Below are 25,534 nucleotides of genomic sequence, written 5' to 3' on the forward strand. Positions count from 1 at the left end.
TGATTTATGATACCGGGGTACGGCAGCATCGCTCCCAGGTCAAGCTGGTCCTCTGCCAAAGTGCATTTTGGGAACCGTGCAAAGTGAAAATGTAAAATGCAATCACTTACTCGGCCTCGCTTCGGCTTTAAGCTTCAGTGAGATTTAAATTACACAAAGAGAGACACAGAGAGAGAGAGAGAGAGAAAGAGAGAGAGAGAGAGAGAGAGAGAGAGAGAGAGAGAGTGAGAGAAAGAGAGGGATTGCTTTTGCACAGCCACCAAATTCAACCATTACACAACTCATTTTTCTACTGTTTGTGGGGGGGGATTGGCGAGGATGTGAGCTTGCCCAAATTTGGCCAAATTAATTTAGCTAAATGAACGCACTCGTCGCTACGGGCAAAACATTTGATCGATAGTTGCGTATCGAGCGCGACGTAAATGGGTGTAATTTAATTTCGGTACATATGGAGCAGTAAAACTGTTTCCCCCCGTTCCACCGTCGTCTACCCAGAGTGGGTATGAGCTTATTTTTCTGCATATCCTGTTACCGAGGGAGACACCGTATTGGGCTTAATTTCATCTATCACTCTCTCTCACACACACACACACTTTTTTTTATCTGTGTGAATATTTTTGAAATGTAAAAATCAATTCCAATTTATTTCGCATTCAATTGGTTGAGCATTCTGTGCGCAGCGTTGATTAAAATGCACTTTACAGGCGGGCAAATTTCGTTGCAAACGAATCAATCCACTTTGCCGCATCGAAACGTCTGTCATTCATGTGAGTGTCTGTGTGTGTTGTGGGTAAGGAAAAGCGGCTTATAGTGCGTGTATCTTAATCATACGGTACCCGTTCCCGCGGCTCAGTGAGGACGATGGAGCTTAATTCGTTTCAGCTTCAAAATGGGGCTTGATTTTAAGCATTTTAAACAATTTCCACTCAGGAATGGAGAAACAGCACTCTGTGCGCTCTGTAGCCTGCTGGAAATGTAAATACAGCATGGGCGGGAATTATCGTAGGGTGGGGCTATTGGAGCTGTTTCCCGCGTCGGTGCGAATCATCAGCCGTTACATTGCAATCGATCATCATTACCGCGCTTGTAAGTGAGTTTTGAGTGAATTTTTGACATCGATATGGCTCACTGACAGTGCGTCCAGAATACAATAAAAGTAAAACAGCGCTCGAGAGATTGAATTAAACATGGTAAATGAAATTGATACGAAGCACAGTAATACTGAAATGTATATTATTTTCATTGGCTCCATTCCTCGGACGTTGCAAGCTAAATGTGAAAACAGTTTAATGTAATGCACACAACTCCGCAACCAATTCGTGGGCTGTGTTTCCCCTTAGGATTTGGTGCGTTTCTCTTTGCACGAAAGTATATTTGCAGCGTGCAGTAATTGCACAATCAAAACTCTAATTTTATATGTCTCACAATCAATAATGGAGCGTGAGCGTTGAAATTGAAAAGCGTACCATAATTAAAACAAAATCATTATTTAATTGCATTTGCAATTGCGGGTGCGCTCCGGTAAAAAAAGACCTCAAATAGATTGTGTCTTCCGCCCCTCTGGCTGGTTATGAAAATACAGTTTCGTGCATAACATTATAATAACTATCACCGAAGGAAACAGTCGGGCGTGCGTGCCAAACCGACGGTAAGCCAAAATCAATCATCGGTGGCAAAAATTATGAAAATGAACCACAGCACAAAAGCTAAAACCTCTAAACCACCGTCACCGGTTGGCTCTTCGCTCAGCTATCGCAAGCAAAATGGTTCGAATTGTGACAATATCAATCGACGAAACAAACAAATAAAAACAACAACTCCAGTAGCACATTGTCACAGACACGGTAGAATAATTTCCATTTCCTATTCTCGTTGCGTTAGCTTTTTTTTTTTTTTTTGGCTCTCTATGACCGTCGCGTACCGCAAGCGCTCATGATTAGAATAATCATTCACGTGCGCGCGCTCGCTCGCCCGCTCGTTTGCGTGCATCATGCGCGCATATCAATTTAAGCTAATTAGTGTCCCATAGTTGGCTCGCCTCGCAAGGATCAAAACTTTCCGGTTGTTGCTCATCCGTTTGATCGATTCGCTGCCAACCTGCCGGGTGAAGGGAAAGTGTCAGGTCAGTGATGGGGTGGAGTGGCAAAGCGGCCACAGCTCATTAGCGAATTCAAAGCGAATTTTTCTCACCTTGCCGGTTGCGCGGACGCAACCCGTGGCGCAACGTGGGCCACGATTCAAATCACCAACACCCGGTGAAGCGGCGTGACGTGGCGTGACGGGCGTCGGCGTGACATGCTGGCGGGCTGAAATCTCGTGATTGAAATCACTTGATCGAAAATAATCTCACCCGGCGCTGGTGCCGCCCGCACTGCTCCGAGACGCCCACCGGCTTTTTGTTCGCCCCGCAATGAATGGAGGCATCATTAATCTAATTAAAAATCAATCAGCCTAGCAGCGTCAGACGAAGGGCGGCAAGAGGAAAATGGTTTGATTGGTCGTGGTGATTCGTTTCGGGAGGAGCAGTCGGGAAAATTCCCACAATTTGTACACAGTGTGCCAGGTGTGCGCTCTGTGCGTTCCACGCTATTGCTTTATTTTTGTGTGACTGTTTGATGTTTGATGTGTTTTTCGGTTGCGGTGTTTGGTGTAAAAATGGTTAATGCAAATGGCGTAGAGTAATGTTAAAGTGTTTCAAAAGTGAAATGTTTGCTTTCGGTCGGGACGGGATGCTTCATTGATTCTAAAAAGACCTTAATATTCATTCACCAAAGGAGGAGAAGCTAAACCGAGGAAGGTGGCCGCAAGATTAATCGTTTAAATCCGGCGACGGTATCCACCCGACGGGGGGGGGGGGGATAAGGACGCATGGGAGAGTTTAGGGCTTCGAAAAGGGATAATGCGGCTGGGCTGGTATCGAAATACCTTATTGGTTAACAAATTTACCAATCTTTTGGCCCAAAGCCCGCAGCAGCTGGGAGCCGGTAAGCGAGGGCAAGAGTGGCAAATGCTGATCGCCCCAGCTCGGATTGGGAGAAAAAGTTAACCCTCCGGAAGTGACGTAGCTGAGAAGGGATGACGATGAGATGGCAGCTAACAAAGCAGCACCCAATGAGCACAATATGCACGGCAAAAAGTATGACGCACGACAAACCAAACTTAAAGTGTCACCCTTTATCTCTGGGAGCTATTTTTTCTCTCTCCTTTATATGACGATGAAAGATGACGGGCGTTTAAAATAAAAGTAAACTAATTTCCCTAATCTAGCGGCATTCATTGTCGCCGATGAATGAAGATTAAACAATTTATAGCCGACGGTATTTGTTCCTTCCTATAACCATCCGACCTTGATCGGACGAGCAGCGTAATTCGATGACTTTCTGTCTCTCACGCTCTTTCTGTCTCTCTCAATCTCCGCTCCGGTCTCGCAAGTTCAGTGATTTACTCGGTCGATGTCTTTATGGTTGCAAATGGAGAGAAAAATTTCCAGCAATCATCCTCATCCCCAGCCTCCAGCCTCATGTTCTCGTTCAGCCGGTTTGCGGGGGAAGGAATGTCGGTTGTTTCTTATTTCACGACTAGAACGCAAACCCGATGGTGCACACTTATTTACGCGCGTTGATTAATGAACTTTATCTTCGTCTGGGATCTTTGTTCTGGGTTCGCTGCTTTTGGCGCAGATACTGCACTGTTTTCTTTTGCGTTGCGTTAAAAGGAAAACGGAGAAGTGGCGAAGCTATGTCAAATCGGCAAGCTCATTTGTTACTGCTTTCACCCGGGGCCCGAGGTGAGTAGGCGATGCGACACCCCCACTCTGGTGGGCAGGGATGGTGAAGGGCAATTGGAAGACTTTTTTTTCCTTCCAGACGCCCTTCCTCGAGAGCTTTTGTTTTACTTGGTAGTTTGCGCTTCGCCAGTCGGTTGTGATGAGGCCGGCAGGAATGTGCCTATTTTAGCCGCATGCCAAGAGAGAGAGTGGCAATAAATAGCTTCATCATCCAATTTCAAGCGTGTTTTAAAGATGTTTGACGCTTGGATGTGGGTATGCTTGTTTCGAAAGAAAATATTCTAATTTTATGTTGACATTATTCGCATAGAACGATTTACTAATAACGAAACTAAGATTTACTTACATTATTACAGGGTTTCCCACGATTTATTCGTTGGTTCCCATAAATTTTTGGTGGGTTTTCATAATTTTTTGGTGCGTTCCCACAATTTTTTGGCTGTTTTCCAGAATTTTGTGGTCCAATTGTATTGATATCCAATTGGAAAATACCAATAAATTATGGGAACGAGCCAAAAATCTATGGCATACGATCAAAAAACCCTGGGAACGCTGTATTATTCGAGCTTCCAAAGATATTTCCTAAAGTAAGGTTCAATTACTCAGCATTTGAAATTGAGATTAAACATTCCCCATTTAAAACGTCTAACACTGCTACTAGACGACTAACTTTTGTACCGCGACAAATTTTCTGCGAGCTCTTTGTTCTAAAACAACCTATCAGTTTTAGAACAAAATCAGAGGCAACCGTGATTGTCGCGGGTTTGTGAATTTTTCACAGAAAGGCAACGCTCGCGTTTCGCGACACTACGATCAAAGTAAGCCATACTTCCGTGCTAAAACAAGGACGGTTTGACGGATAGAAAGTGTCGCAAAAAATTGTCGCGGAAGAGGTTTTGGGTCGTCTAGAAGCAGTGTAATAAAAACAGCTTCATCCATGATGGATTAGTTTGAACATTTTTATTTTCATAAAGTGCGGATCAAATGTCGAATTAGATAATAAGCCATATTCTGATTTGAATATTTAATGAAATATAGCACAAAAAACACACACAATTTCACGTTAAATTTCAATGGAGGTTGCAACCCAGGCTTAAGCTGAAAAATCCGATTGCTAAAAACTTGTTAATCGCACAAGGTTGTGGCACTGATCATTTAAATGAAATAGCATAATTTATGTAATGTTATTGGCAGAGAGCAATTTCATTCGATAAAACAACAAAATCCCACACGCCATATACCAATATAAATGTTTTAAAAACTAGTACAGCCATCATAGCCTACAACAGCACTCAAACACAGCACGAACAAACATCGAACATAATGATGCTATCAGTTTTTCGCAAAACCATCGCATTTCGCCAAACTCCGCACCAGCTGATCCAGTTATCCGCAGCGCTAATCAATTTATCGTGAAAGAATAAATTATGGAAATGCAAACTCTGTAAGCGACATAATTTATTCAGCCACTGCTAACTGCCACCGCCGCTGCTGCCATGGTACACCACTGTTCGGTACGATTCAAAAACATGGACAGCACATTGAAACGCCCCACCCTCGGTTGTCGTCTGCTTGCAGCGTTTGCTGTCCCTATTTTAATTATAATTTTCGCAAATGTTGCTAAACTGTCGTCTTTGAAACTTTTACACAAGACACAAACACACATAAACACACACACACACACACAGGCACAGCCACGCGGAGCTCATGGCCGGTGGGCCACCGAGTGGCAATGGCAGTAAATGGCTGCTTGCAGTTGTAACATAACGCCTAATGTCCAACATAATGCATTTATTGTGCGCCGAAATGTTGCGCTGTTCGGCGACTCATGAACGACAATTACCTCCGCCGAAAGAGGGTGAGCTAGGTAAGGGAATAGGGTGAGTGAGAGAGAGGAGAGGAAACAGTGTGGGCGTCCCCTGGCTTTCATCTTCATGGAGCATCTTTCGGCCGTGGCCGTCTTATTTTCCCGGGCAGCGTTTTGAATATTTATAAGCATCCGAGGACCACTCGCTTGCGGTCGGTCTGCGCCTTATCTGTCGGCCCCGGGTGACTGAGCTGTGCATTTCGGCGAGGGGAGGAAGTTGTATTTTTTCTCTCTCCCTCTCTTATGTTGTTGCCCTGTTGTGCTTCTGTAATTTGGTGTGTGAGTCCATGAGATAGCTTCTTATTAGTAGCTGGCGCTACCGTTCGCTTCTTACAGCGCCTGTATGCGAACCCTAACGGTTTGCGCTGATAAGAATTGACAGATCCAATTAATTTAAACATCCTCTCTGTTTAATATTTGATTGAATTAATTTCTTCCCCTGGTTTGTGCGCAGGGTGGACCAGCTTATTACTTGCTGCTTGTGCTTGTCCCTCTGCTCATAATGTTCATGAAGCAAGACCGAGAGAGAGTGAGAGCGACAGTGAGTGAAAGAGACTTCGAGTAAGGGAGAGTGAGTGAAAAAACAGAAAGCAAGGAAAAACGCACAGCAGAAAGCTCCGCACAAACATTAGCTCCTAACATGGGGCTTACTATGTTGGCAGCAAACGAAACGAGCCCGGGCACCTCCCCCCAAATTCTCAAAGGAAATCTGTGGCCAAAGTTTTCGCCTGACCGGGCGATGTTTTATTTGCTGCGCCGTGCGTGTGTGTGTGTGTGTGTCATACGACTGGAAACGGACGGCGTTCATGGTCTGCTGGTTAGATTGTGATGTTTGTGCCAAAGGACGATTAATTCCCGCGCTGGGACAGCGGTCGTTCGATGAGAGGCAGGAAGGAAAAGAAAGGAAACAATAACATGGGAAAACACAATAAAACAGCGTCCAAAACATGACGTGACACAGACGGAGACAAGCTGGCATGGGGGAACGAGTTGGGACAGGACAAAGAGACACACCGCATGGAAAGGCTTTCCCACGTCTGGTGCAGTTCGATACGCATGCGGTCGTGAAAACCAGTAAAAAGCTTCTGGTTGAATGTTTAGCAACAAACAAACGAACAGACAAAAAACCGCTCCACTTTAGTGTAAGCTACATTTACCTCGGACATCGTTAAAGCAGATCGGGTAAAACAGCGATGGACGAGCAGCGATACCGAAAGCAATGAACTGCTCCTGCGTAAAACCCTCGCTTGCGGGTGGGTACGATCGCAGGATACTATCTCAAAAATGGATAACATCTCCTACGCCCTGCCGCAGGCTGCAAAGGGGAGCTGTACAACGAACAACGAACGCCTGCACACCGACAAATAGAGATGAACAGCGATCGATTATTTAATCAGTGGTCGTTTATCGGGTTTACGCTTTCGGGTTTGCGTAGGGCGGATATCCTTCACGTTTTTGACGCTGCGGGACGAGTTAAAACTGATGAAGATCTTGGCGTCACTTTTCCCCAGCGCCCGAGGACTACCAACACACCCAACCCGAGGGAACCCGAGGGGAATAGAGGAAAAGCGACGGTGGCAACGAAGCACAACAACCGTTCTTGCTAGGCGCCATTCTTGCCGATGCCTGATAGTAATTTTTCTCTCTACCCGTGAAGTTGTTGTCGTTGTTTCCACTCCCCCCCCTCACGAGAGTGCTTTTGCATGATAGTGTTTATCTTGATGGGTTTGAAGTAGCAGTTGTGCGTTGGGAGGGAGGGTCGTTTCATGCCCCGTTTTCAAACGCCAGCCTTCAAACGGCGTCAAGCTAGCTGAAGCTGATGTTTGTCGAGGGTTTTTGGGAAAGACAAAGCGACAAACTGCCACCGTGCGGCGCGTTTCTTTGTCGATTGAGCTTCCCACCCTTGCTCTCTGTCTCTGCTCTTCCAATGTGTTGTAGCGTTAGTTGTTTTATCAGCTCCAAAAAGTAGGTCAACTGGGATCTTCCCGGGCAGACATGGAGAGGCGTATCATCTTTCGCGTCAAAACACAACTGGAAGGGAGCATGTAATCCTGGTTGAGTTGAGACGAAACTTACCCACCGTGAGCGATTGATGCAATTGATGAAACTATTAACAACACATTTACGATTTGCTTCTTCTGAGCAATTTGATTAGGAAAGCACATTCCCAGTCACGTTTCAGTACAGCAGGCCACTTTAAAACAGTGCAAAAGTGTAGCCTTCGTGTACAGTTTGTGTTTTATGCTATGGGCTGATGCTCTCATGGAAACTAGGCCATACTATGCATCCAGACACGGTGTGCCTTAGCTCAGAAGAGTGCTCCAATCCTGTGTTTATTCATATCCGGTGTGTGTGTGTGGATGTGTGTGGGATGGGAAGCTGCCAGCAGCTCGCATTTCATGCCAGTGCATTTGCGATAGCCTCATGCACATTCAAATATGGTAAGCAAACATGAGAATCATAAAAGAAAACGATACGATCTCGACACACACACACACACACACACACACACACACACACACACACACACAAACAAACACACACACACACACACACACACACACACACACACACACACACACACACACACACACACACACACACACACACACACACACACACACACACACACATACACACATACATACACACACACACACACACACACACACACACACATCACAAGGTCGACGAAAGTTTGTTTGGAACAGAGTCTACAGTGCCAGTGGTGCTTCGGCTTTCTTGCATGCATGTTGGCAAATGTGGAGCCGGTCTTGGAAGGTATGGAATTAACGTTACACACATGACTGTGCCGAGGTAGGGGGTAGGCAAAAAGGGCACTGGCCCTCTCAAAACCCCCGCGGGATTCAATGTTTCCCAAGAAAAATGACGCTTAACTAGAAACGCAAAACTTGAAAGGATTCTCTACATTGCATACATACATATTATATATAAATGTGTGTGTGTATATAAATCCTCCTTGCTGTCCCTCCCCAGTACCAGCGGGCACATTTTCCATAAAATGTGAATCAACAGCAGAAAGCAAGCGCAAAAGGGTGTTCCCCCTTTACCATACACCCCTGGCCCAGGCTGCTGCGGGGCTGCCTGAAAGTGACATAAAAAGCTTGCCCTCAAAAGCTTACCCTTAACACTCCAGCACACACACACACACACACACACACACACACACACACACACACACACACACACACACACACACACACACACACACACACACACACACACACACACACACACACACACACACACACACACACACACACACACACACACACACACACACGTAAAGAGCAAAAGTTGAACAAATTTGAATATGTTTTGCTTTCACTTTGAGCACTCCTTTCCTCAACGCTCGCGCCGGGTCCGGTGGGAAAGGCCCCCCCGATTCCCTTAAGAATATGCAACCAGAATCCTACTCCACTAGCCGCTCGCCGTCTCGCCGGTCTTCGTTCGCCTGCCACTCGCCTTAATTTAGCGCCCGATTCTAAAGTCGGACGTAAAATCGCTCTGTTCCTTTTCCGAAGCACGTTTCGAAAGTTGCGTAAAAAGGCAAGAAATCAAACGCGTGTCCCCGCAACACGGGCTAGGCTGCACTGCAACTTCGGCATCTCTTGCCCCGGAGGGCGAAGTTGCAGAGCTATTTTAAACCTGGAAACGAGTTGTGTCCGGGCCAACCGGTGTGCAAAGCGACTGGGACGCGTACCGGCAACCATCGGAAACAGATCCTTCAGGATATGGAAATAAACTGAACAGGAACACTCAGGAAGCCCGTACGGGGACACGTGACGGAAGCTTTTTCAGCGTCAACTTCTAACTGGAAACACTTGGCACTGGCACGGGGGGTTGGTGAAAAGGACGGTTCCTCGCCAAGGACGGAAGTTTATATTTGCTTCATTATATTCAATAAATAAATCCTTCGTTTCTTTTTGTGTCCGCGTGCGTGGGTGTGAGTGTGTGCGTATGTGTCCACCCGGAAGGGAAAGCAAGGTGGGACACCTTTAGAGAAAATTGCTCCGGTAAAGTCTTATCCATCCACCGGATGGTCCTACGGGTTTCCTGTACGGTAGGTGCGAAGTGTACGGTTATCACACACACACAAAAACACACACACACACAAAAACACACACACGCACGCACACACTATCCAGCCAGGCCCACATCCCTGTGCTTTGTGCAGGTGGTGCCGAAGCAGAGGGAATGGAAAGATAAATGGCCGAACATCGGGGTCAGCAGTTGTCGTAAAACAGTGTGGTTCACACAATTTACGTTTCCCACCGTCACCAGAGTCGCACCATCGTTTCAGTCGATTCTCAGGCGAGGCCTTGTAAACGCGACGGGTGTGATAGTGTGGTACGGAATGGAACGTTAGCAAAGCACCGGGCAACGTTCTGGCAGCAGTGGAAGCTAACCCAGTGTGTGAGCTTGCGCTTAAACCAACCAACCGCTCGAGGCCACTGCAGCCACTACAGCAAGCCTTCAAACGGCGCCTTCGTTTGCTGATCCCAGGCCCTGGCCACTGTCCGCACAGTGGCAGCCGCTCGCAACAACACAGTCGGGCAAACAGTCGTAAATACCTGGAGCAGCACTTGAACGCTCCCAAAACAAGCCGTCTTATCGTCTCCGAGGCTTCGGGGCGGCTTATGGTGTGTGAGGACGGCAGCGTGCCCTTCTGCACGAGTTGCACTTTTCAGGGTGGTCAGATTTTCACTTAAGCCTGTAGAACCGAAACGCCCGCAGCATGGCCCCCCAAACCATGGATGGGATGATGGATGCAAAGTGGCCCTGAACCAGGGGTGACCACTCGGCTGAGTGAGCGTACCGTGGAACAGCATTCCCGGGGACCAGGCACTGGGATGGAATGCAGATTTTTACGGCCCTTTACTGCCACTCTCAGAACTACCAAACGGGTGACGGGTACAAACGGGTGGTTCGTTTCGGGATGTTTATCGGTAAGGGGGCAGGGATGCGAAGGGATGAGAGTAAGTGCAAAAAGGATGTAATTTATTTTGCTCTCTCATTTAAAATTAAATCCCATTTGTTTTCATTACCGGCTGTGGTCTGGGAAGTGGTAGGATAGCCGGCACTCGGTTGCCCCTTGGCTGGATCCTGTTTTTGTCTTCTTGCTGTTGCCGCATCAAAATGCCCGGGAATAGTATGGGTGCATGTGTGTGTGTGTGTGTTGGCATGTGGTATAACGAGTGTTTTTCGGTTTTTGACCGGAGTGTATTTTACCAGCAATGATTTAAACCCCAGCAATGGCTGTGATTTGCATCGAGTGAATTACTGTAGCAGAAGTCTATAGGAAATAGCATTTTATTGTATTTGACTGTATCAAAAGCATACTTTCTGTATGAAAGACCGATCGGTATCGTTTAGTGAGAGCATATTGGCAAGCTTTAAACCGCGATGCTATAATTGTGCAATTACTGTTTCTTAAAACAAAAATCCTAATTGATTTTTCATGCCCTCAACATCTACGAAACCAAGGAACGGAGGGAAACAAACCAGCACAACGAAAGAAAATCATCATCAGGATTAAAAACGGTACTCCAATCAGCTAAAAAAAAAAACACCATTCCGTTGATAGCCGGAATTTTCAAGCCACGCCAAAGCACCAAAGGAAACAAACATTTCCCCAAACGTTCCCCAAAAATCAACAGTCCAACTGCAGCCGGGAGCATTTGTCGTAGGTACGATCTGTGTGCATTGCGCGTTGCAATGCCGTGCAGGAGGGACCTACCGTACCACCGTATCAGGCAGCAGGGTGGCCGTGGTAAAATGAGAGAACAAAAAAACAAAACACTTCCCAACCAGTCCCACCGGTATGCTTTTGTTTGCTTCGTAAGCTCACACGCTGTCTGTCTCTCGACCAAGGCCACGCGAGCCCAGGCGTAGAGGGCGACCGAACGCAGCGAAACTCATCTCGTTTTCGGCGAGTCGTGAGGTGAGGTGCATGTGCTAAGCTACGCTTAAGCAGCACGGGCAAGCTTTCCCGGGCCTTCTGCCCGGGCGAGAAACGATAACGTTTATCGTTGCTGCCGAAAGGTGGACGGCAAAAAAAACGGGACGGGTGCAAAATACACGAATACCGTGCGTCTCTCTCTCTGCCATAACAGCATCGTCCTGGTGCTGCTGTACCGCTGTGATGATGAAGAATGCCGAAAGACGCTGTGTGCAAGAGAAGAAAAAACGCCTTGCTTCTGGTTCTATGAATCCAAACACCGTGGGATGCACGGGCAAGCAAATCGGCAGATTCCACCGCGGGCAGCACGAAACTATGTGTATGTGTGCACCATTTTCTAGCTAGCAATTGCCGCTTTAAATAGGCCAAGTAAACAGTGCAGGCATTTAAATTGGTACAGCCCTCTTGGCTCTCGCTCCCGTCCGAGAACGACTCGGCGAAGCCAGGGCCAAACGTCGAAACTCGGTTTCCTTCGCTCCGCGCATGAAATAGTAATTGTAGCGAAAGCACGGGAAAATGCCCGGAAGCCCCGGAAAGATGAAGGATACGATGCGGCAGATTGGATCTCTTCCCGGTGGCAGTTTTATCGTTCTAATTTTCCTCCAAAGTTTACATTCTATTTGCCCGAGTTCCAGTTACTGGTCCGACTTTTCATGGTGGGAGAGTTTCTTGCATGTCTTGCCCTAGCGATGCACGATGTAGTTATGGTGAACCATTTACTTTTGACATTTCACTTGAGCTTTTGGTTTCATAGAAACTCGGCTCTCGGTCGTCGTAGCGACGGGGTGTATGTTTTAATAGCAAACCGTAGGTTGGATGTTCAGTGCCCAGATTTTCGCTACTCAGAAGAATACGATTCAAAATTTACAAAATTTGTCACTGTTTAACTCTCAGAATATATGATTAGTTTTTAGAATTTTCCGTAATACTGCTTACTATATCGCAATCACACAAGGCACAACATATTTTTGGGTTTCTCACCTTTTAAGAATACATAATCAATGAAGTCTTGTTGAAGAATAGTATTCTGGTCGATGATTTTCTGTTAAATCACAAAATCTTAAACTCTTCCACCACAAACACGCTGTTGCAGCTTCCTGCTAGCGAATACACTGGTTTAACTGTGTAACTTTTCAAAACTCAAATCAAGCTCATACCATTTCTGTTTCCAACCAGCGTCAGCAAAACGATAAATGGAGCATTCATCTGTTAAATAGCAAAATACTGCAGCTGGAGCATATTTTACAGTTCAGATCCGCCGCCGCTTCGCTATACACAGTGGTTGGTAAGTTTTTTGGGGTGTAGCTTTTTTAGTTAATAACCATTTAATGAACAATTTTGAGTTCCTTCACGTTATTTGGTTTCATTTGAATCTCTTTCATATGCAACATCCAATTGTGAATGATCAAATATCCAAATGTAATAATTGTTTTAGTGATAGACAGAATATTTGTATCACTCGAGGTATTTTACAGTTTACAGAAAGCTTAAGATACTAAGCATATATTAGAAGGGTACGACCGTTCAGACCGTATAGCCAAGATGAAGAAGGAGTTCCGGATATAAATTAAAACAAAGATACTGTTTTATGTAAACTGAATTTTCTATCCAGTATTTTGTACAAACATTGAGATTATTCATTTTCTGTATTCTTTTTCTTCTTATTCTTCTTCTTAAGTGGCCCTTATTAACAGTACAACAATTGCAATTCAAACTTCCATTTACTCTAAGTATTTTTAAATGGTTTAAAATGCTTTTTGACCTGAAAAAAAAAGTTGTCGACCACTTGTCGTCCCTACGAACACGGACGTCTATCCGACGATTGGGCCCGGAATACCCGGAACTAAATAGTAGCTGCAGAGTGGCAAACAAACGCAAAATGAACGCCGAACCATGAACTGTTTCGCTAGCGAAAAATGAGTCCTGCGGTTCTTCATCTTGGCCAAGAGCGAGTGAGATTGACATTCCAGAATTTGTTTTTTTAACCAGTTCCAGCAATTGCGATGGCATTTACATCAGCGCTATAACAATTAAAAGCATCGCCACATTTCTTTTCTTTCCCTCTCTCTCTCTCTCTCTCTCTTTCTCTCTCTTTTGGTTTTGGATTTTTGCTCACTCGACTCATTTTTCCCCCGAGGACCGAGTAAAAAGCGATGATCAAACGTGCTCACTTTCCGGCCCGTTGCATCGCCTGGTACGCTTGGTTCATTTGAAATGTTCAGGTGAACGGGCGTTCGGGAGAAGATTCCAGCAGAGCCGAGCATAATGTGCTGAACCATTGATGTTGCCGCTGGTCCGGATTCGCTGGTGAGTCTGTGTGTGTGTGTGTACCCTTTTGCAGGAAAATTTACGCTATGCGTTTTGTCCGCTGCGTTAAAGCCGATCCCCATCCGCACAGAGAAGTGAAAGTCAAATAAAGCAAAAAGCGTTTCGCCGTTTGCACTTAGCAGTTTCACCGTTCGTGGTAGTGAGCAATTTTATTTTTTCTGCTTTTAAAGGCGTTGGTTTTGTTTCGAGCTCATGCTGGGGAAACGCTCTTTGTCCGATGTGGCAAATGCGACAGAAGAATGGACAATGGTGTGAAGGAAAACCAAAACACATCTTTGTCGCTGGGTCAGAGTGGCTCAACCGAACGAAGAAGAGGTGGATTGGTGAGGGATTGGGAGGTGCACCTAGAATGTAATAGTGGCGAGTTTTATTGGAGGGGAATGCTGCAGCACGATCTTACTGCACTTAACTGCAAAAAGCACTCTAACGGAATTGCAGCTTTCTAGCTGGAAGGGAGTAAAATCATTGCTGAAGGGCAGGTAAAAGCGATCCAATGCTTTGTTTTTGTATATTAATGATTATCGTTCAATGATTCCAGCATAAAATAATTGTTGCATTCACTTTCATTTTCTGTTTTCGCAGTTCAAGGGCTATATTAAACACAATACATCTTAATGTATTTGATTAATTTACAACCAGCTGTATCTGAGTCAGGCCCTTGCTTCATAGTACCGATTCAGTAATAGAACATTTATAGTTTTAATTCTTACTACACAAAACTCGTTCATCTTTACTTTCAACATCTCGTTAAACCCATCCAATTCTCACAGCCATCTTGATCATTTTAATAACCTCCCGAAGCTATTTCGGTAATTTGCAATCACATTAGACCTGTGATCATCATCACTGCACACTTAGCAAACTTAAACCATGCGTAGATTTTACCATTGCACAATCAGCGCTTCTTGCAATCGCTGTATTTGAAGCATCCAGTGCACTGCGAGCGTAATTGCTCAATCTTCTAAACACCCCTGCCGAATCTGCTCTTAAACTGGCAAGATTTGTGTCACTTGCCCTGCCTAAGTGGCGGACACATTTTCCACTCGAAAGAATGGAATGAGTTGCCCGTCTCGATCGGCTCGGCACGGTAGCAGGCTAGTACCGGTTAGCGGAACAATTTCATGCACCATTTTTGGGTGAAGCCCACGTTGCGCCCTCCGATTTGCCAGTCATATTTCACTTTGCACTCCAGCAAACGCCCTTCCATCCTTACGAAGTGAGAGCCCATTTTTCTTTTTCCCCATTTTCAAGCGGGTCACTTTCATCACATTTTCCATATTTTTGAGCATTGCAAAGTGTGTACTGGAGCCACTTTGCAAAAGCTGCCCAATCGTCGGGCCCCCGGGGGGTTTTACATAGGCTCGGCAGCACTGCCCCATTCATCTTATGATGCTCCTACCTAAGTTTTCCAAGCAACTAGAACGGTACAGTATTGTAGCCGTTCTGTTAAAAATTCTTACGGACAGGCATCGGCATCGCCAAGGAAAGGACCACGACGCCGACGACGACGACGACGTCGACCCCGATCTCGCCAACTTTGTTTCCAACCGCGCTCGGCACGCTTGACTGACTGTAAGATGATAAGTGAAGACGCAAATGTACTGTAAAGGATGAATTTTCGCATTCAGGCGGAAAATTTGCAACCACTCAAACGGGAAGCAAGGAAGCCCTCAGGACGGAGGGTGGAGGAGCCTTTATTTTTTGTTTGGTTCGCTTTCAGCTTAAACTGTGTCGGTTTGTGATTGCGGTTGCGAAACGGTTTCTTCGCCGTTCGGTCAAACCCGTCGGCAGTGAAATGTGCTGTGGAAGATTTACCTTTTCATGATGCAATGTCTTTTTCGGGAGGGGTTTTGTTTTTTTCTCTTTTTTTTGTACAATTATCCAGACATTATTTGCAGCGATTTCCACGCCTTGTGAGGGTTGTTTGGTGTCACATTGGCTAGATTGCTAATGATTAACTACTACGGCGGGTCATTGGGCTTTATATTGAACCTTTTTATTGTGTGTGTGTGTGTGTGTGTGGTTCGTTCACTGTAACATATTCGAGTGTGAAAGAGCATTTTAGCGCAGAAAGCGCCCTTTATCAATCGAATATGCCAATTGGAAGTTCCGCATTCGATTTCGATTAATTTCTCTTCTCACCTATAATCGAAAGGTCAGTGCGGGGGGTGCCCTCTCCCCAATGATAAATTACCATCCCGCTTTGGACAGAAACAACGCGTAATTATGGCCATACATTTGAACTCGATTAGGCACACATTTAATCGCAATCGATTAATCTTATGCCGTGATCACAAAAGGGCAAACGCACCATCCCTCCCCAACACCCAGAACTGACCCTTCCCGGGCCCAAGGGCGTTCTGCTGCGGTGCGTATGTGTGTATGTACAATGCATTTTAGCAACTCGTGCTTGTCGTGGTTTTCTTTCGTTGTTGTTGTTCGGCGCTTACCCGACCCGACCGTAGTCTCCACCGTAGACCAAGGTCAATGAGAAAGGGGAATGAAAATTGAATTATATCTATCGAAGGTGTAATCAGATTCCGGGACAACCCGGCCCGGGGGAGTGATTTACATTTGATGAAAGTTTGATAAGATTTGATTAGATGACATTTAGTTGTTTTCGCCCGGCAGCAGCAGCACCGGAGGACGGATCACAGCGACCCTTTTGCCTGCCGGAGCACGAACAAACGGCAAACACTGGGCTCACCTGGTGCCTTTTGGTGAATCACCCTTCACGTTGAATATTTGATGTCCTAATCAGTATCCTTAGCACGTTTTTCACGCTCACCACCGCACGGTTAAGGTGCGCAAAGAGTGGAGTTGTGTGTGTGTGTGTGTGTGTGTGTGTGTGTGTGTGTGTGTGTTTTTTTTGTTGGTCCTCACTATTAAGGATCAGCATACAAAATGGGATGGAACCCTGGCGATGAGTGAACCGGTGAAAATTTGTTAAATAAACAGATCATTATCTATTCTGCCATACAGCAAAAGGAGCAAACGTGTGAAAAGGCACAAAAAGTGACAAATGAACCGAAACGTATTGAACTTGTATTAAATCGAGCGAAAAGAATGCTTTCCCAAAAGCTTACCCTTTCCTTTGAAGTTATCTACATCTTTCGGTGAGTGCACTTTCTATAGGTTTTTTGCAGGAAACATTCGCCCCTTTTCTTGTTGTGCCGTTGCGATAGTACAGTTGCACAGCTGCACGTAAAACATCATTTATTCCATTTCGTAGCACGGAAAATTGCCACGCACTATTTAATTGAGCAAAAATGAGTAATGAGCTGTGCCTGTGTGTCTGGGCGTGCATCTGCATGCGGTTCACTTATTGTCAATTAAGATAAACCCGATACTCTCCGGTCGGCAGCGGTCGTGATTTTAAAAGCCTCACGTTGCACAAATCAGCACCGACGCTCTCCCCCTTGTTATCGCCGGGCTCGCGTAAACCACACCCCGGGTGGCACAATGTTAATAGTTAAAAACAAAAAAAAGAAACAATAATAATGAAGCAATTCAGCAACAGAATGGCATAGAACTGTGTAAACCGATGTAGTATGGAGCTCGCGCACGTTTACGGAGTGTAATTTATGCACTGACGGGGTGAGGGTTTGCCGGGTCAGTTCGGGAGCTTCGGATCGATTGTGTGAGTGTGCCGCATGGTGAGCGTAAACGATAAATGGAGGGAGGGTGTTGTGGTGAGGGGTCAAAGAAACGACAAAAATAACTGCGCCTATTGTGAGGCAAATCAGCATTATAATTAATATTCAATTATTATGGTTTCATGTTATGTGCTCATGTTCCACGCCAAAATCGACCCAAGTGCCACCACCGAAAAGAAGGAATCGATGTAAATGGAGGGGGGGGGGGCGAGAAAAATGAGTGTTTTTGTTCGTATCGCCACACCCCGTTCGCATTTCGTTATAGTGCTTCATTTAAAATTAAGTAGCTATTGCTGATTGAGTCATTTATGCTTCATTATTTGTTTGATTGTTAGATAAGTGGATCAAACAACGCACACAATTACACTTACTCACACACACACACACGTAGCCATATGAGCATAAAGTGGCATAGGCCGGCCTGAACTGTTCGATTTTTTTATAGATCAATACACGTATTACCGGAATGTGTGTGCGGCTCATGAAATATCGCTCATAATGCATTAATGAGCTTTCGTGTGGTTCATTGATCGTGGGTTCGTTCTCTTCTCTCCCTACTGCCCGTATGTGACACGTGTGATTTTTGTGAAACGACTCAACGTTCAACTGACAGCGTGTAAAAAAGTGTAATTAACACGCCACACACCCAAACGCACAGCCCTTCCATCGTGACCAACGGCGTAACATGCGGGACAGTTCGCACGTACAGGCGTGTCACTGAGCGATGCGAAGAATGCGTCATGTAAGTTCACCACGGTAAGGGTAAGGCGTGGAAAATTCGTGGAAGAATTCATAATTACACGATCGACCGATCGATCGACCGGCCCGCCGGGTGCACCTTTCATCTCCCACCTCTCAGCAAGGGCAGGAATTTTACACCTCCTTTTTTGGGGAGGACTATCATCAGCATCACTTGGTCGTCTTTAGCTTTAGCGCAAACTGCGCTCGCTCAAGCTTCGGTATCATGTTCAGCTAAAATCTGCCGCTCTCTCTCTCTCTCCCTCTGCTCTAGGTCGGGTGATGTGCCTGTGGTATTTCAATTATGTCGAACGCGTGCTATCGATAGTTTCGCTTAGTTAGAATCGACCGTATGCTGCACCGCCTCCCGCCCCTCGTTTATGGCTCTATTGGCTCTAACGACTGAACGCACATCCCCGCACTGTGGTGTGAAGTGGTCGCCTTCGGAGTCGTAAAACGGAATGTGAATGATTATGAACCTGCGCCTGCTCCGCCCCGCCCCGCCGATCGGCCGATTGACTTTTCGACCTTGTCTGGCCCTTTCGGTAAAGAATTTTGCTGCCGTTGTGTGCCCTACGACCGCCGCCAGTTACTCAGGAAGGTTAAGAACGCACTTTGCCTTTATCACCGTTAGGGGCTGGTGAGCGCACGGACAAGCGAGAAGGACAGAAAGAGTTTATGAATATGTGGTTTTGGTTGCGTGGAAATTTGACCCCCTTACCCCTCGTTCCCGCACCCACTGTTCCCGCACCAAAAGGTAAGGTGCGCTCGGGTGTCAAGGGCCTTATTGGTACTTAAAGGGGACAACTAATGTCGTCAATATTGGCACCGGGAATGGGTGTTCGGTCGCTCGGTGGAGAGCACAAACTCATTAGCCACGCCGGTTATTAGGCCCGGCCCTGGTCAGGTTTGAGGTCAGGCGCAATTTCACCCGCGTCGGCATCGCCTACTGCCTACTCTATTCAATTAGTGGGTCGTTCGGAATGATTTTTAATACAGCCATTACGATACCGCTTCGACGAATCGATCGAGCGATTGAGTGCTTGCCGCTCGTGGCGCTCGGACTTTTACGCACGTGCCATACGGGTTTGAATGGGGAATCGTTTTTCTCGCCTCTTTCTCTTCCCCTAAATAATGCTCACCAATGTGCGATAATGCTCAAAACAAATGTGATTTGTGTGACACAATTGATGATTGCAGTTGCAGCCGGCGGGCGGAACCGGAAGCTTGTTACAATGCGATTTGCCCGCTAAACATATCCCCAATAGGCGCGTACGCAAGGTTACGGTTACCATGTCGAACCAGTAAATTCATATTTATTGCCATTTATTGCTATTGATTCATGAGGTTTCCTTTTCGGTGCGCGAAACTGGTCGCATTAATAACTTGTCACCGAACCGTGTCAGATTGCAAAACACGGTGCGAGCGCGCGCAGTCTATCAACCGATCACGACCACAAATCGTCGACCCAGCGAGCCGTGTGTGTGTGTGTGTGTGTGTGTGTGTGTGTGTGTGTGTGTGTGTGTGTGTGGATTTGTTTTGTTACGAATCGCGAATATTCACACAACCGGGCACCTCCCTACCCGATGCTATGAGGGGATTCGGTTTGTTTCTGCTTTCGATCGCACGTTATGCTGTTTATGCTGGTTGACCGGGCACATAAATCACACCTTCCCGAAACAGTGCCTGTGTGTGCGTGTGAGTGTCTCTGTCGCCGCTATACGATCGCAAAAGAATGGGCATTACACATTTCCTAATGCTCGGAGAAAGATTTATGTACATGCAAAACGGAGATGTGGGTATTTCGTGTACTCTCGACCGTAAACGTACACACACTTTTTTCAGTGTTTAAGGTCATCACGTGAATGTTTAACGCTACTTCACACAAAACCATTCTGCACCAAGTGTGTCTGGCAGAAGGGTGCAAAACAGGATCAGTTTTCTTGAGGGAAGGATTAAACTGGTTCTTGGTCGCTGCTCCGCCGCCATCCGTCCGGGACAGGTGCAAAGGGAGGACAGGTTTAGTAGCTTCTTTGTTTCACTGTCCCTCTCAGAAGATCTACGGCACAGACATTAGTTCTATGAATTTTATTCTATACATTTATAACACTTCCCCCTCCCTCCTTCCTTCAACATCTCCATGGTACGGGTGGGGGGAGGGGGGGGGTTTGGAGGTGGAAGATGCGTGAAATGTTTGCCCCCGAAAAATGTGCCACCGTAAAAACTCTCGGCCACTCAGCCACACTCAGCACAGTCAGCGGATTTTGGTTGGGGCTGACCCACTTACCAGCAATGCCCGCTCCGGGTGGCCGGCGTTTGGCTTCCGGGTTTTGCGGTTGCCTTCCGGTAGCACATAAATCACGCGCCAAATCCGGATGTTGAAGCATTTCGCTGGGTTTAGCGCGAACCTAATGTGTTTGCCACGTTCCGCGTTTTTGGCGCGCGAGGTTGCCGCACCGACAACAATCGAACAATGGACGATTGTGCCCATGCAAGCGGAAGTGAATGTGGTGCGGCGCGACAGCTTTTACCTGCATTTCAGCTGGAAGCAATATTTCTTTCCTTCGTTTTTTTTTTGTGGGTTCAGTTCGCAAACTTCGATGAAGCCGATTAGAGCAGTGACGGATTTTATGGCACTGTTGTTAAACTCTAATTGAAATGATGAAATCTAAACTGATGTTGAGGATCTTCGGGTGTTTGTTGATCGTTGATCTTCTAAATGAATTAGAATTATGAACTTAATTTATTCATTTCATGGATTTATTTTTTAGCATTACTGTTTGAAAATTTTACTAACCACAATATTTTTTCAGTTTTCATTTCAAACATTGCAACAGAACAATACCAACAATATTACCAACTGCAAAAATTCAGCGCACTGAATATCCTCAACAAAAAGCACGCCGTGAAACATTCTTACAAAGCATTTGTGAACCAACGCAATCTCAACCAAAGTTCCCTGAGTATCGTTTCTTATCATCTGCGCACAAAACCATTGCCATGGCCCGGTAATATTCCAAGTGTCGAATTTTATGCACGATGCGGGCTGACGATTGATGCTTTTGTTCGTTACACCCTTGGCAACCTTGCATTTGCTTGGCAACGCCGTACACGTACGAAAAAACATGCGCGAAACATCAAAGTTTTCTCATTTCCACGGCATAGCGGTGAACATTTGAGCATTGCCATTACGTGGGTTGGGGTTGGAATGCTATCTGCCGTCTCTAAGCCTTCTGCAATGGCATTCATCTCTCGCCTAGCGATTGCAATTGCACATGATAGTAAATTGCAAAGCTTCGTTTGAACGTTACCATTTCTATAACATTCGGGTACGAACGAGACAATCTCGGGATAACATAGCTCAAAAGGAACACATCACACGGTAGAGATAGAATGAGGTAAAGCTTATTCCTAGCAGCGAAAAGAAATGTTAAGTATATTTTTGCTACTCGGAGCTCGATATTTGTTTCAATTTCATTTGCTTAGCTTTTCTAAAGTCACGTTCCTTACCACTGAATGCTTAGTGCATTACATTTCACCCAAGAATATGCACGAAACCAGCCTACTCACCCTCTAGGGGCTTCCCGGTCTAATGGGCGGAAAAGTGGCGTGCTAATGTCCAATTGGAACGCTTTGGTGACCCAAAAACTAATATCCTACTGTTTTTTGTCCATGCGGGAATGGTCCGAGAGAAAACACATAAAAAAAGCATTTCAGTGACCAATTCTCATACAATCGCTCCACCAAACAAAAAAAAAACCCCCCGTCGGAAATCCCATGCAGAAAGGAAGCGATGGCAGCAATGGCGATTTATCTTTGCCTTTCCGTGTCGACCGAAAGATACGCCATTGGTGGATTGATAAACAGCGCTAGTTTTGGAACGTGGCCAAGGATTTGGGCCCCGTTTCAGTCAACACAGGCACAGGCCCAGGGGTGTTCGGGCAGTTCAGGATTCAGGGATTAGGAATCGAAATGGACGACCATATTTCACTCCGGGCCCTGTTTGTCTGTTTACGTTGCCTCCAGCCCATGCGACCAGCACAGTCCGAATAATAGAGCGTCCCTTTGCTGCCTCAAAACTTTCATTACTTGAGTAGAAAACAAGAAGAGAAGAAACAAGAACAACAATAAAACCAGTGTGCGCAAACATTCAATCGGGTTGCGCCGGTAAAGTTTTTTCCCGCACGGCGGTGTGTAGGTGGACTGTGTTAGGCCCGTGTTACGATTATCATAAATTTGCGTACGCAGCACATCGACATTGGGGAGCAGATTTATGTGCCTACTTGCAAGTGAGTGTGTATGTGTGTGGGTGTGTGACAGAAAGAAAGCTCTGCCTCTGCACACAGCGCGTACCAACCGTTTATCTCGCTGCTGTCGTGGAAAATCAAACCATCAATTGGCGTGATTATGAGCCTCTTGAAGAAATGATTCCAATAACTGGTTTTTTGAAGTAAACATTGATTATGCATAAAACAGCGTTCTCCATGACAGTCGTCAACACATTCCGGCTGCTGCTGCTGCTGCTGCTGCTGTCGATGTTGATGATGTTGAGATGGTTTGTTAGTACGCCAGTTGCCGCAGCCTCCGTGCGCAAGGGGGTCGCGCACAAATCATGCTTCGCCCCCCGAAACAGTGCCGACACTGCACTGATTGTGCTGGCAGGGTGGTGTGGTGTGTCGCGAAAATCATTGCGTTATCTGGTGCCTGCAAGCTGCTACGGTGGGCTACGGCGGGATGACGACACCGGCCGGCCAAGGTTCTCCCGCACCGAAGAGCCCGCATCGCGACAGTGATGTGATTGCGTTGTTTCCAAAATAAATGTGTTATCATTGTAAAACCAACGCACGCGTTTCGTGCCCCGCTAGCTTGAAGTTTCGACAAACGATACTTGCTAACGGTTAGGAACATTCGTTCCCGAGGGCTGGCGGTAAACCGAAGCGCTCAACATCGGCGTTTCTGCGCGGCAAGCAGTTGCCTAACTTATTACCATAATTTAATTTAATTTATTTTTCCTCACTCAACCATCAATACGTCTCTCTCGCTGTGCTCCACTTGCTGTGTGGGTTTTTTTCTTCCTCTTTTTGTTTTCTGTTCCGAATTAATGCCAGTGCTGCGGAAGATGCTACGTCAACTTGCGTGAAACTAACTGCTCGACTGATGGTTAGAAGCAAACTCATCAAACTCTTCGCAGATGACTCCAGCTGATCTGTGGTTTTTTTGCAAACTGGCAAGTGAATGGGGACTGGTTTGGTGATGCTCCTCCTCCAGCATAAACCAACAGTTTTAGCTGACAGGATAAGTTATCTTTCTGGTGAGGTTGGGTATTAGTCAATCAGACGTAACATCAGTGAGTGTCGCTTGGTTGTGGTAAGGGTGGTTTCTCGCCACCACAAACATGAGAAGCCAACATGTTTACCCTTTCGCTGTTAATCTTGTGTTCGCTTAAGGTGATATTTTAGATCGTTTGACACTCAGTTTTGTCGTTGTGTAAGAATTAATGAATGTGCTTCAACAAAATGGGTTCTTTTCCTATCTTTTAAAAAACACCAGACATATAACTAGCCATTCGGATGTGTCTTAAAGTCAATCAAAAAGAGATACTTAGAAAATTATAGGACGATTTTACAAGGACTTCTTAGTAATAATTTTCTAATGGAGAGCATCTTGGCGTAATGGCAAATAAATGCCTTTTATCAAGCATTACAGTACAACGCTTTGAGCTGATTTACTTTCTCTAAAATTCATTGCCATCGTTTCGAAGAATGTCAGAGCATCTTAAGATACGTTCCTCTCCATCAAATGCGGCAGCAACGCACCCCAACGCTTACAACGCGAACCATCCGAATAGACAAGTTAAAACTATGATACCAGCCATGTTTATGCAGCGGCAAAGAAACATTGCTCCATCAGCCAACCATCGCAGCTGGAAGTGCTTGCATTAGAAAACATTGCAACACATCTACCCGCACGGCCTCTTCCAGCCGCTAGCGAACCACAACAGCGTACCAAGACGTTGAATGACACTTGACACTGTTGGTTATGAAGCTTTAAATTCCCATTCGCCCGATTCACTTTGGGGCTTTGGTGCCCGGGTCTCCGGTCACCGGGAGGGAGCGGGGGCATGCTACCACGGGCACTTCTTTCTTATCAAGGGGAAAAGACTCAACCCTGCCCCTACGTCTTGGTTAGTTTGAACAATTTCTACTTGTCACCGCAATTGATACTGCTGGCGGGCGCAGCCAAGCGGCTGGGAAGATACAAACTCATTCCCCAAAAATTTTAGCCAACCATGAACGTGAAGCAACGTGCTTCTGGCAAACAGTAAGGCCACACGTGATGCGACCCCCACCGCTGGAAGGCGTTTCCGCTGGGCGCAGCGGGCAGTGGGGTTAAGGAGAGCGGAAACGGGCCCAGCAGGTTCTAACGTCGAGAGCACTCGCATAAATTGTGCGATTCCATTTCCCTGCCAGTGGCAGGGCCCGTAAAATATGAGACATTGAAATTCGAACCGAAACGCTCAGCCACCGGTCCGCACCACCGTGACCTGCCTGCCTGCCTGCCTGCCGGTTCGGTTGTCTCTTTTTGCGATGATTTTATTTTCCCGGTGCCACTCGCTCCCTCCTGTCACCTTTGGCTGGTAGTTTCCTGTGCACCCGTAACCTCTCGCAGGCAGTGTGTCATCTGTGTGCATTCCGTTAGCTTCCCCCATTCCGGTAGAAGTGTTCTGTCACTTTTGCTCGCTCCAGGGGTGTGTTGGTGGTGCGGGAAAATCCTTGGAACATGAACGCTGCCGTGAAGGCATTGGATTTGTACCATTTGGGGTGCAACCATCTTCCGACACCCGAGTGTAGAATGTTTGCAATGTTATTCCTTGAGTCGTGTGCCATCGTTTGTGGTTTCGTGCGGGCAGTAGGGGAGCAACGCACGACGGCAGCAATCGAAAACGAAGCGACTGAGGCGTAACTTAAGCGGAATATTTCTGTGTCTCATAAAATAAACCGGCCCCGGGAAGGGTGTGTCTGTGGAACAGGACAGGCAGCAGCAGTTTTGCCCAATTTCTGCCATTCGAGCAAACCCAAATTGGTCCAATGGAGTTTGAATCTCAAATCAGCGCACTCCAAATGTTGTCCTCCTTGATCCTCTCCGGTGTGGTGATCCAACGGGGAGGAGAAAAA

General features: G+C 46.3%; 1 protein-coding gene and 1 long non-coding RNA gene across 7 annotated transcripts in view; both read right to left on the reverse strand.

Annotated features, from left to right (window-relative positions):
- The window catches only part of LOC121588087 (nuclear pore complex protein DDB_G0274915-like), a 194,640-nt gene that overhangs the window by 33,910 nt on the left and 135,196 nt on the right, over positions 1-25,534 (reverse strand). The window lies entirely within an intron of this gene.
- LOC121588088 lies at positions 3,260-4,172 on the reverse strand. The gene is made up of 2 exons (XR_006004156.1): positions 4,134-4,172; positions 3,260-4,068 (listed from the first exon to the last, which is right to left on the reverse strand). It is a non-coding gene; the product is annotated as an uncharacterized LOC121588088 (long non-coding RNA).

The sequence above is a fragment of the Anopheles merus genome, chromosome 2R (assembly GCF_017562075.2).
Source record: "Anopheles merus strain MAF chromosome 2R, AmerM5.1, whole genome shotgun sequence".
NCBI lineage: Eukaryota > Metazoa > Arthropoda > Insecta > Diptera > Culicidae > Anopheles > Anopheles merus.